General features: G+C 43.0%; 1 protein-coding gene across 4 annotated transcripts in view; it reads left to right on the top strand.

Moving 5' to 3' along the window:
- Nucleotides 1-397: 397 nt before the first annotated feature.
- Nucleotides 398-12,242, top strand: part of SOCS6 (suppressor of cytokine signaling 6) — a 29,839-nt gene continuing 17,994 nt past the window's right edge. Inside the window, exon 1 of one of the 4 annotated variants that reach the window (XM_075022885.1) lies at nt 398-763. The gene's annotated coding sequence lies outside the window, so the exon portion shown is untranslated. The other 3 variants (XM_075022886.1, XM_075022883.1, XM_075022887.1) reach the window with 3 other exon arrangements.

The raw sequence follows: 12,242 nt of genomic DNA, 5'->3' as shown, positions 1-12,242 counted from the left end.
GCCGGCGCCTCCCGGCGGGGCAGCAGCACCGGCAGGCCGGGCCCGGGAGCGGCTGGGGGGGGGTCAGGGGAACCCCTCCGGCGGCGCGGTCCCAGCGAGGCGATGCCCCTCGCCGAAACAAACCGGGGCGGGGGGGGGGAGCAGCTCCCTCTGAACTTTATCGCTGAGCTTCTGTGGCCGAGGGGAGCGGCCGAACACGGGAGCGGGGCGGGGAGAGAGGCAGGCAGGCAGGCGGTCGGGCTTTACTAGCCCCTGCCCCTTCCCCCCCTCCCAGCGCGGCTCCCCGCCGCCCCCCGCGGGTCTCGCTGCTGGCCACCGAGGACGGGGCGGGGGGACGACGACGAGCCCGGGGGATAGGCGCCCAGAGCCAGGGAAGGGGCCCCGCCACCCCGGCCGGGCGCTGCGAGGCAGGCGGGCCCGCGGAAGGCGGGTGGCGGCCGCCGGGGCAGGCAGGAAGGCGGAGGGGACGGAGCGGGGGGGTGTCCCGGGCCCTGCTGCCCCCGCCGGGCTCTGCGCGGGCGCCGCAGCCGCAGCCCTAGCCCTGCCTGCGGCAGGCGGCGGCCATCGCGGGCTCGCCGCCCCCGTGCGCCCCTCCGAGGACGGAGGGGTGGGGGCAGAGGAGGCGGAGGAAGCGGCGGCGGCGCCAGGAACAGGGAGGCGGCGGCACGGCGAGGGAGGGAGCCGGAGCAGCCGAAGCCGGGCCGGGCCCCGCAAGAGCAACAGCAGCGCCAGCTCCTCCTCCTCCTCCTCCTCCTCCTCCTGGGTGAGTCCCGCTCCGCCGCCCCGGGAGGCTGCTCGCCGCCGAGCCCGGATGCCGGCGCAGGCCGCGCCGCGCCGCCGAGGTGCCCGGGGAGAGAGGCCCGCGCCGGCAGCGGGACACCGCGGCCTCCGCCGGGTGAGCGTCCCCGGGGCAACGGGCGCGCCGCGGCCCGTCTCCCCCCCCCCTCCCCCGGTGGCCGCGGAGGGCTGGTGGGGCGGAGGGAGGGCCGGGGGATGGGGACGGCGCGGTTCGCGGCTCGCCCGCCGCCCTCCTCCCGAGCCGCGGCCCCGGCCTCCTCTCCCTTTGTTCGCTCGGCTCCCCGAGCCTGCGGCGGCGCCAGGCCCTGCGGAGGCACCGGGGCCCGTGGCGCGGCCTGCAAGGCGGGCGGGCGGGGAGCAGCGCCCGGGCCCTCGGCCGCCGAGGCGCTGCCCAGCCCCCGCCGTGACAGGAGGGGGCCAGGGCCGGCCTCTCGCCCCCGGCAGCCGCGGCGGTGGGGCCCGCCGGCTTCTCCCCCTCCTCCCCTGGGCCGCTGCCCAAACGCACCCCGCTCTCACCGGCGCCGTTATCGGGGGCGGCTGAATTAGGCTGATCCCCCCCCCCCCCCGAAACTCGCCTTCAGTTTTGGGCTTGGGGGGTGGGGGTGGGTGTCCGGAGGCGGCGGTTTGGGCTGCCGGCTGCGGGGGCTGGTGGGGCGGAGGGTGTCGGGTTGTTGAGAGGTGAGGGAGCGCCGAGGGCTCCCGAAGGGGCGAGCCAGAGAACGGCTGCTTTCTGTGACAGGCGGCACTTAAAAACTTGACTTTAACAAAAAAAAAAACCACCCCAAAACCCAGCACCCAAACCCCAAACTTTACTGGCTTTCATTATTCTTCAAGCTGCTCCTTACGTTCTCTTTCCCTAAAGGTGCCGCTTCTCTCGGAAAACAACTGCTCCTGGCCCATGCCTACCCGTTTGCTTAAGAAAAAAGCCTGTGCAAAACACTGAGGTCTTAAGAGGTGCAAAGGATGATGCTTCTGCGATGTGAGGTGCTTTGGCTCTGTCTTTGTCTCTTTTATTCTTTTCGGTTTCTTATGTTTTCAAAATCAACTTAGTTTGGAACACGGTTTGGTTTTGGTTTGTGGTTTTTTTTGTGGATAGGTTACTCTGTTAAAGGGGTTGGTCGCAGAATATACTTCAGTCAGGGAAAGCTTCTCTTCCACTTAACTAAATTCTTGTGCCCTTTTACTGTTAGGTCCCAACCCCTCTTTCCTGCCTGCCAGGAACGTTTACGCCACGTCCAGCCTCTTAATACACCTGGAGTTAAAAAATGCCTGCTGCAGGCCTCCTGTCTTAGGGAGCTGCTGTCTGCACAAGTGCTTGAGGAATAATGCATCTGCATTTCTGCTCTGGGTGGAAAAAATAGCGCTATTTTTGTTTCATGTTAATAAACACAGCCTTGGATTGTAGAAAATATGGAAGCTTCAGTATAGTTATGAAATAAATTACTTAGCTTGGCTGGAAGACTTTCAAACAGTGGAGAATGTGTAAGTATTTCTGGAGTCTTCTGCAGGAAGACAGTAATCGTAGCTCACAGTTTTATGTGTAACTTATGAAAGGCAAATTTCAGCTTTTTCAAAATGCTTGTTTTCATGAAGTGTTAAGCAGTACTTGAATAGAGTCTTTGCTCCCTATTATATAGTTCTTGGTTTTGTGGCATTGCACTGTGTTTGGAACTGAGCCTTTACTTAAAGGAGGTTGGCCTGTTGTATGCTTAATCAGGCGTGTATCCCCTATATCCTGAGTTTTGAGATTTAAGTAGTTTTTTTTTTTTTTTAAGTTAAATTCAATGAAATTAAGCCTTAATACTTAAGTATGAGCGGCCACAGTATATAGAGATACCTGCATTTGCTGACTCCCTGGGAAGCTGCAAGGCTATGGAGTAGTGAGGACGAAGCACTGTGGTGATTCCAGAGCTTTTGTGACCGTCACTTCATCACGCTGCATATGTGCAGCATCAAAGTGTTTGCGTGGATTCAGGAGTCATGATGGATAATCCTCCTAAACTTCCTGAGAACTTGACATACTGAAATCTAAAAAAGATGTATATTAATTTATACTAAGCTATTAACTGCTTTGAGCCTAGATTGTGAAGTTGGTCAGTCAAACACCTTGGCTTACTCTTAGAGAGGGATGGTTTGAAGAAATGATAACTGGCCTGCATTGTTCTGCAAGTAGATTACACCTCCTAACCCTCTGTAGCACGGTGAGGTGGTGGAGTGAGAGAGTGAGCTCTTAATTAAGAGTTCTTTTTAGGAAGCAAGTTAATTATTTCTGCTCTTTCTTGGCAAATCTTCTCTAGCCATACAATAACTTGAACATAAACATTTGAAAGACTTCATCTAGTAGCGTTGCCTTGAGTTCACTACGTATTTGCTACACTATTATTGCTGGCAAAACTGAGGCCATGGTCCAGGGTAATCCCTTACTCAAGTGCCTTATTTGCTATTGCTTTACTGCCCTCCTGGGCCTACACAGCACTATTTTGATAGTGTTTGGGTAGTACAACATCTTGTAGGGAGGTGAGTGATAACATAAAGTAGATAGAATGAAGACTGTTCTCTGCTGGTGTGTGTCTCAGCATTTTGTTGATAGTGCTTTAATGTGTGTTAGCAACAAATTAGGGGGGATAGCTCAAGCATTTGTGATGCTCCAAGGACAAAAATAAGGTACAAGTAGTGTAAAAGTAAATGTAATCTAATTTAGGAATGCAAATGCTAAAATGTGTTGAGTATAAATTGGATAGGATTGGGATTGAAAAGCAGAATAGAGTTTTCTTATGCAATTTAACTGTATATTTTGTAGTGTAAAGTATTAAAATGAAAAGAAATAGAGAACTTTGAGTTTCCTTTTTTTTTTTGAAGAGAAATAACAATATGTGATAATGTTGCTTATCCTTATGTTTGTGCCAAAATCTAACTTCATTCCGGTTTAGTTTACACTTATTTTTCTGGAAATACCTATCAGTCTTCAGAAGACAATAGGTATACTTGATGCAGAGCTCCCAAGTTCTTACAGCCTCTGTCCCAGTGCCTCCCAATGTATTTGTAGAAGTACTAGACAAGGAAGTATCCTTTAAAAAAAACTTTCCTGAAAATTTTCCTTGACAATTTCAGATGGCAAGTTACATACAGCAGTACGGTTTGGTTGTTTTTTTTTTTTTTTTTTTAGAAAACAAGAAGATTGTGCTTGTAATGGAACATTTATTGTCCATATTCAAAAAGCAGCTTCATACCACTCAAATGTGCTTCTGATACAGCAGAGGATAAAGATTTATGGCATGCAGTAAATTCCTTCTTTTATTGTTATTTTTGCTTTTTCCTCTAGAAATAATTGATTTCTGAATAAAAACTCTGTACTATGTAAGTTGGATAAATTTCTGTGTTGAAAATAGTTACATTAGTTTTGAAACAAACATTTAAAAACTAGCTTTGTTGTTTGTTGCAGTAGGTTTTTTTTCCCCAGTGTAGCTGAATGATCTTAAGCTATTGAAACAAAAACATGTCACCTACTTCAGCCTGTCCTGGTGGTCAAAACAAAACAAGCTGTCCTTGAATTACTGCCCTGAATGAAAAGTGAAAGCTGACTCTATGTAAAGTGTTGTCTGATACATCAAATACATAAAGAAGGTTATATAAACTTTGCTAGAGTCCACACAGAATGAATATGAAAGGGCAACATGATGCAGAATCTGACTTAGTCTGCTTATTATGAGAATTAAAACTTTCAGATCAAAGTGTTAGAAATTTAGCTCTCTGATTTCTTAAGCTCACTTAAATAAGAGTTGCTCCAGATTTTTTCTTCTATCAGTTTTCATGGTTTTCTGACTCCTGCCTTTGTCATGTACAGGCATGCAAACAATAAGGATCTGCAACTCCAGATTAATTTCAGCAAGTTTTGAGGTATATGGTTTTGCAAATCTGACTGCTATTCATTAGACTCTGTAATGTGGATTTAAGGACCTATCTTTAGATATTTATCTACTATCTGTCATGAAATTTTCTTCTGGAAAATATTAAGATAAAATACTCTGGAAACTATTGTCCCTTTCTGTGTCCTTAACCGTTCATGTAACACTTTGGACTCTGAGGAGCTCAGTTGGCTTCATTTATGACAAGGATGTAAGCCACATGTTACCTAAAAAATTGTTCCTTGGTTGCCACATCACCAAGAAAACTATGCAAGTTACATGTAAGTCTTTATTTGTTTAGCATGGGTGCAGATAAATTGGCTGACTTGTTCTGCCTCTGACTTTAAAACTCCATTGAAGGACTATGAAAAAAAATCTCCTTGCTTGCAGGTAATCCCAACCTAAGGATGCTGTATATAGGCATTTCTGTCCAGGTGCTGCTCTCCAGACATTGCTTCCTATTGTGTATATATAGGGCATACAGAGCACCAGAGGCTTCCTGTCTTTTGTGAAACATTCTTTTTTTTTTGTAATTTGCCAAGCGCAATAGGTTGGCAGTTTAAAAAAAAATCTCAGGTTTGCAAAGTATGTGGGGTTTTTGTTAGAAACTCCAAATAATTTTGCTGTAAACTGCTGTAAAACAATTTTGGTTGAGAGCCATTTTCTCTGGCAGTGAAGGTATAAATAGTAGATGTTAGTGTTTTTTTCAGAGTTTAATGGGTCTCTAGTTAAGAAATTTAAACAATGAAAATTAACCTGTGTGTATTGTTACGTAAATTGTATGGATATGTGGTATTGTTCTTTGTTTCCCCGTGCAGCTGTGTAATCAGCAACTGTATTTGTATTTTTTAACTTGGATGGTATATGACACTGATCTGCAAGAGGACTTGTGTAAGGTTTTGATGGTCTCGAGTTAATATGGTGAATGCAGCTAGCAGATAAATTGATTAATTTTAGGATTTGAGATTGCAGACTTAATACCTTAGGTATTGTTCCTCAAGTATATTCCATGTTACTTAATACAAAGAGCGCTACTTTTAATGACAAAATTGTTGGAAATGAGGTTCCAGTCAGGCTTGGTTTTACAATGTGTGATCTCTGTTTTTCTTGAGTAGTTTTATTCTTAATTAATCTTGACATTCTCTGGTAAATGTGCTAAAACAGCAGTTTGTAGGAGTCTTGAGTAGGTGATTGTTTTTCCTTCTCTAAAGCAGTCTGCATTCCTCAAAGAGGTTGAGAACAAATTAGTAGGCTACTCCAAACGTTTCTGAAGCATGTTTGTTTGATCCCAAGATGTCTGTGATACTGTGGTCAAGCTTGCTTTCTTTTTTGTTCCTTCTGATTTAGGGAATCCTAGCTCCCCTGACTTTGTCTCAGTAAGTGCTGCTACAAGAATGGGCAGTTACAAGCTATAATGTTGACTGTGTTTTTGGCATCAGTAATGGGGTTTAATACCATTGGAGTCCCTTTTGGTTGGTAATCAAGTGTCAGATTAGGAGATTTAATAAAATAGAGAAATACAGATGAGTGACATCAGGGCAAAGGTTTTTGATTACAGAAGGTGTGCCTTCTAGGATGAGATTTGTGGTAGCTGTACTCCAAAAACAGGGTAGGCAACTTTTCAGGTCGACTCTCTTCATTCAGGAGCTGGTGGGAACTGGGCGAGTGAGGAATTCTCGACGGATTCGCTGAACAGAAGCTGTTTGTGCAGGCATACTGGTTTAGGTGAAACCTGCACTGGGGAGGTTTTCCAGGCTGGAATTTTGGTCAGCCGGAGGAGACTTGACTCCAGAATAGTTGGTTTGTGCATTCAGAGGTACGAGTCACTAGGTTATGTGTAAGATCTTAAGTCTGGGTCTGTGTAAGGTAGGTACCTGGTGGCTTTTTTTTTTTCTTCCCCTCCTTCTCTCTTCAGTGGAAAGCAGAGGGAAAACCACTGCTGATCCAATGCTCTCTGAAACATTGACTTTTCTTCTCTTCTTGGCTTTTGAAAGGAAGAGAGCTGTTGGTTACTAGTAAGTAATGTTGAAAAGTAATAAAGGATTAGCCATAGGCCTTTGGCATGTTTTTGTACAAAAAATCTAGTTACTTGGGAAAATACTTACATGTAAATGCAAATATTTCTCAGTCCCTTACTGAAGGGATAAAAGAGAGTCAATTCTGATGAATGCGCTAGTCTTATTTGCAGTCTAATCCAGTGATGGTCAAAATATGACAGTGAAGGGAAGTTGTTACATCAGTACTGACTCAGATGTCCTGTGAATTACAAAAAGAAGTGGTTTTTGGAATCTGCAGTGTTTTAAATGTTGTTTGTCATGGAAAACAGGAACAGAAATTCTGTGTACCAGCATTGAAAAGTATGTATCTATTCTAATTTTCTTTTAAATTGAGCTAATACATTTTTTCATTTTATTTATAGTGTGTAAGTTAAAATGTATGTCAGAGAGAACAGGAGAAAAGCCAGTCTGTGTGCATATACGTGACTTATTTTTTTCATGCTTTAACTTTCAAGCTTAGCTAGCTTTTGCAGCTGGGCTTCTATACTCCTGGCTCTGCAGAAATTTGACCTTGCTCTGGAGATAGCTATCTTAAGGGCTTTGAGTTTGTGTAGATCTCATAGAGCATATTACTTCATATAGACAGTGAAAATTTTATCTTTGATCCTGCATGCGAGAATTTATACACTGATGTGAAGTTGCTGAGTGTAAGGCCCCAATTCTTCATGTGCAAGCTAAACATAATGTACAATGAGCAGTCCCATTGATTTAAATGTCTGTTCACAGTTAATTAATCTTTGCTGTGTTGGGACTGAATATTAGCAAAATCAGATTGTTTAGGGCTGTGTGGAAAATTATTTTCTGCTTCTGTTGAACATGATTTAAAAAAACCCCTACCATCACCAAAAAACCCCACCCAACCCCAAAAGTCTTCCAGTGTGCATCAGGACAAAACAGCATCTGTCTAAAACTTGAACTAAAATATTCTCCATCAAATTTGCTGGTTGGGGTAGTGAGACGTTTCTGTCTGCAGGTGATTATAGAGTGTAGGTGTAGGTGTAGGAGGAAAAAAACTTCCTGATCTTAATCATGAATAATTAAGAGTCTCTCTAGTTTTGACCCAAAATTAGAAAATTTGCATGTAGAGTAAGCTTTGTCGGAACTGGTATAGTCCTGTAAAAAGGTTTTAGTCTGACAAATCAGGACTTCATAAAAAAGATGGCTAAGCAGCTTTGCCCATGCAGTCACAATTCTGTTCCCATTCTGGTCAGTCTGCTAGCTGTGCAATGTTCATGTATATGCCTTCTTAAAAGCACCCCTTGGACTTAAAAAGACCGTCAATTTAGAAAACCTATTTAATGTTTCACCATCTGTTTTAAGGGAAACAAAATGTTGAAGTAGTTCTGTGAGATTAGATGGAGATAATGCTTTCTGTACAGGTGTGTTTACCCTGTGTATTTGACAGTACTTTGAGCACAGCCGTGTCTCCTGTTTCCCATATATGGATAGGCTCTAAAGCGTAAAGAAGGTAATTAATTTACTCTTTGTTCTTATTGGGCCTCCTGCCAGTGAAAATGGGAAGGGAAATATTTTAAATAAGCTGTGTTTTACGTTCTCACTTTCCCAAACGCAGAGCTTGGGTTACTCTCTCCAGTGGGTTGTAAGGCTGAATGCATGGGGGGCCAGCGGGCACACAGCCGGGTGTGACTTCTGCTCGACTGATCCAGGTTCTGCTGCTGGAGTGTGTTCCAGGGGCAGCCACTCAATTACAAGAGGTACTCTATGAGGAAGAAGATTTCCCCTTGGGCACCCACCTGACTGAAGATCCCCAATCTTGAAACAGAAAGAAGGAAGTCCTCTTCCCACCCTTCTGGTTTGTTGTGTTGTGCTGGCTTGTCTGTAAAATAAACCCTGCTTTCTGTTTCACTGGTTGGATCTATTTTGCTGACCATGAAAGACTGATCTTCAGTAGCCAATACTGTTTGACGTTTCATGTATAAAATTGGTTGGATTTGAGGTTGACAGTGATCCTAACCTAATCTTCCTGTGTGTGGTTTGATACAGGTACCAACTTAATTTAAGTGAGGAATATTCACTTAAGAGTCATGACAATTTAGAAAGATTGTTTTCAAATGTCTCGTTCTTAAGGATTTATCCTCTTAGAAAGCTTTAAAACTGTCTTAACTTTGTTTAGCAGTTGACAAGCTAGCTTATGAATCACATAGAGTCTAAGGGAGGAAATAAAATGCTGGAGATACTGGAAATAGAAAATATTGAAAAAAGGATTGCAATAAAAATAATTTGGAGTCATAATAGTGGAAAACAGAACAGAATTACAAGCCTTCTTCAATCTTGGTTTTGTGTGCCGTGCTGCTAAAAAACCTGATAGTATGTAACCCTTCTTTATCTGTCTTGTACCAAACAGATTTCCTGAGTCTGAAGATTCTGAAACTGACTTCAGAATCAGTAGTGAAGCTTTAAATATTGTATTATTGTTTTACTTAGGTATCGGTTCATCAAGGTGAACATGTGAGTAGCTCTGTTAAAATAATCAATCTTTCAGTGCTTAGAATTTTTGAAGAGCGAGTGAGACTTGAACTTGCACGTGGCTCCCCAGCCCCTCCAAATTTGATTGTATTTAGAGGAGCTTAAAATAATGATTGGAGTACTTAAAAATGAAGATGCAGGCAATAGGGAACTTGTGTATTTGCCAAATATTATTAAAGCTGGTAGTTTTATGATAAGCACTTAATTTAAGTACAAATAGTGGGGGACAGACTTTTCAAACAAAAGGAATATTTGGATTTATTTTCAGATTAATTGCTGAAAGGCAGTTTAAATTCTGTCTTGTATCCCTCAGAAGTGATTTGTTTTTCTCACTTCAGAATATACCAAACAAATCCAGCCTAATGACTCACTTTCCATGTACCATTAGTTTTTCAGAAAATTGGATTAAAATTATTTTTTTTGACTTTGCGAATTAAGTTGCTTCTGTGTTGTACTAACTTTTGACTGCTGCTGTTTGAAAGACTCTTTCAGTGTTTGTTACTTCAGAATATTTACTGCTAATGTTATGATTTGCATATATCCAAGATTTTGTAAGGTACTTAAGCAGTGTGGAACACGTTTATTTTTCTGGGTGAGGTGGTTTTTTGAGGTTTAAACTACAGGTGTTTAAAGGCACAATGAAGATGGAGTTACGAATCTATTTGGTAACTGTTATATATGGATAAAGCCTTTCTTCTAACAGTGACAAAGAGAGAGAAGTATATTCACTTGGAAAGAAGTTATTAATAACATTTTTCCAATAACATTATTTATGCAAACTTTTTGCCATAGATTAAGTTTTTCCTTCTATTAAGTGCTAGACCAAACCAACATTAATCTCAGTTGAATTGCATCTTGTTAAATAGCATAGGTGTTTCAGAATAGAAGTGAGATACAAATACAACTATGTAAGAGTGGGTTCCTTACACTTGATGTATTAAATGTTCTTTTGCCTTTAAAATGGATTCCCAAGTGTGTGTGAGTGAAGTATAATGTTGTCTCTGTTACTTATTGGGCACCATGTAATAGGTGGACATTGGGTCTAGCATCCATGTGATGGGCAAAATTTATCTGCAATGAAATATGAAATTAAATATAAAAGCACGTAGCTAAAAATTGCCTTGTCATTTGCATGTACAGGTTTCACAGACTGCATTTCCACAGGCTGCATTTCCCAGTGATGTAAAATGCAGGATGTAACAGCTCCATAGCTAGAGCCCTCATTCAGAATGTAAGATAGCCAAGTTAATTCTCCACTTCTATCCTTTATGTATGAGGACTACCCTGAACACCAGCCTTTTGGCTGCTCTGTAGTGTGGAAAGTTTTCTATTCCTTCTTTTAAAGCTGTTGTACAGAAAATAAACAGAGCTGAAAAAGAAAGGGCTAGATGTGGTATGATCCCAGTGGAGTAAGCAACTGCCTTGGAGAGGGAAAACCTGGGACTGACTTTCTGGCCCAATTAATCCTGCATCTGAAACTGTTGCTGCACAGTACAGTATCTTAATGAAGAATAAGTGAGAATTGCCCTTCCACGATGGCTAGGACCACTGTCCAAGTTGCTAGAATTTGTAGTTTGATTTCCATAGGTGCAAGCTCCTTATGTGGTCCAGAGGGATACCACGATCATTCTTCCACTTCTCATGATGTCCATAAAAAGAAGTGGTTGCCACCGTATTTTATGCAACATGATTCTGAGGTGATGATGGACAGTTTTAGAACATGCCTAAGGAGGTAGGTGAAGGCGTAGCCATGAGGTAGGCATTGATACTGTTCTGCTAACACTAAGTACTTCTGCTTTTATATGCAAAAAATAAGGCTAAGGGCTACTGAGGAGTTTTTAATTAAAAAAACCCCAAACCTCTGAAATTCTGGTGCTTCCTAGATTAAGCAGCTCTATGTATGTGAAGGGGAGAAGGGTTGTGATGAACAACTTTTTAAGTATAAGGTCCTCATGTCCGTGGAGTCTTAAGGAACCTAACTTCTAGTATGCCCTAAGTACTTGCAACTCCTGTTGATTTTTAGAGGAGTTGCTTATGCTTAGGTACTAAAAAAAAATAAAAAATCTTAACTTGGACAAAACCCAGATGTTTTGTCTTTATTTTAGGTAAGACTGGTTGTAGTTCTGACCTTTGCAGTTTGTCAAAATGTACTTTGCTCTGAATTGTATTTTTGGAAAGCAGGCCATCAGCCTTGGATCTGTTGTGTCGCAAGCAGAATGTGGTAGGGGTTGTGAGAATACTCCGTGTCTCACTGGAGACACCAGTTTAGCAGACTCGGGGTTTGTGTCATATAAAGCTTAAACTCTGGGCAGAAATATTGTTGGCCTATTTGTTAGTCTGAATTTACTTTCTTTGCAGGTGTTTGGGGTTTTCTTGGGGGGAGGGGGGGTGGTTTTGTTGGTTTTGTTAAATTATTATTATTATTACCCTCCTCCATAACTTTGATATCTTGCTTTTTGTTTTTTTTTTTTTTTCCTTGCATCTTTTTAACTCCTTTAGATATATACCACTGATGGAGCATCTGCTTGTCATCCAGCTACCTGATACTTCTTTGTACTGTAAGATGGGTGATTCATTCGATTACCACTTTGATAAATGAAACAGTTGGTCTGAAAAGACTTTGTAGAATACCTGCTGAATTGTAAAGTTTTAAAGAAGGTCAGGAAGTTGAATCATGACTAAATATAGGACAGTGGTAGAAGGTATCCTGAACGGTTGGGTATGTCTCCACAGGATGATGAAACCCAAGGTCTTGTGTTTGGCTTATTCCTTCATTGTCATCAAACCTCTGAAAGGGACCACAAGCTTTAACTGATCTCCTTTAGTGGGTGACAGCTTGCTGTTGCAGTCAGCTACTGGAGTCACACTTGTTTGGTTCTGTTGCCATCTTATACCTAGATGGAGATATGGGGAGATTTCAAATTTGAGTAGGTAGGTATTTACTCAAGACCCCAACAGGTCACCCCCGCCCCCCCACATCACTGCATGTTGTGAA

Source organism: Buteo buteo, chromosome 3 (genome assembly GCF_964188355.1).
Source record: "Buteo buteo chromosome 3, bButBut1.hap1.1, whole genome shotgun sequence".
Taxonomy (NCBI): domain Eukaryota; kingdom Metazoa; phylum Chordata; class Aves; order Accipitriformes; family Accipitridae; genus Buteo; species Buteo buteo.
This window is presented reverse-complemented; position numbering and strand designations above follow the sequence as displayed.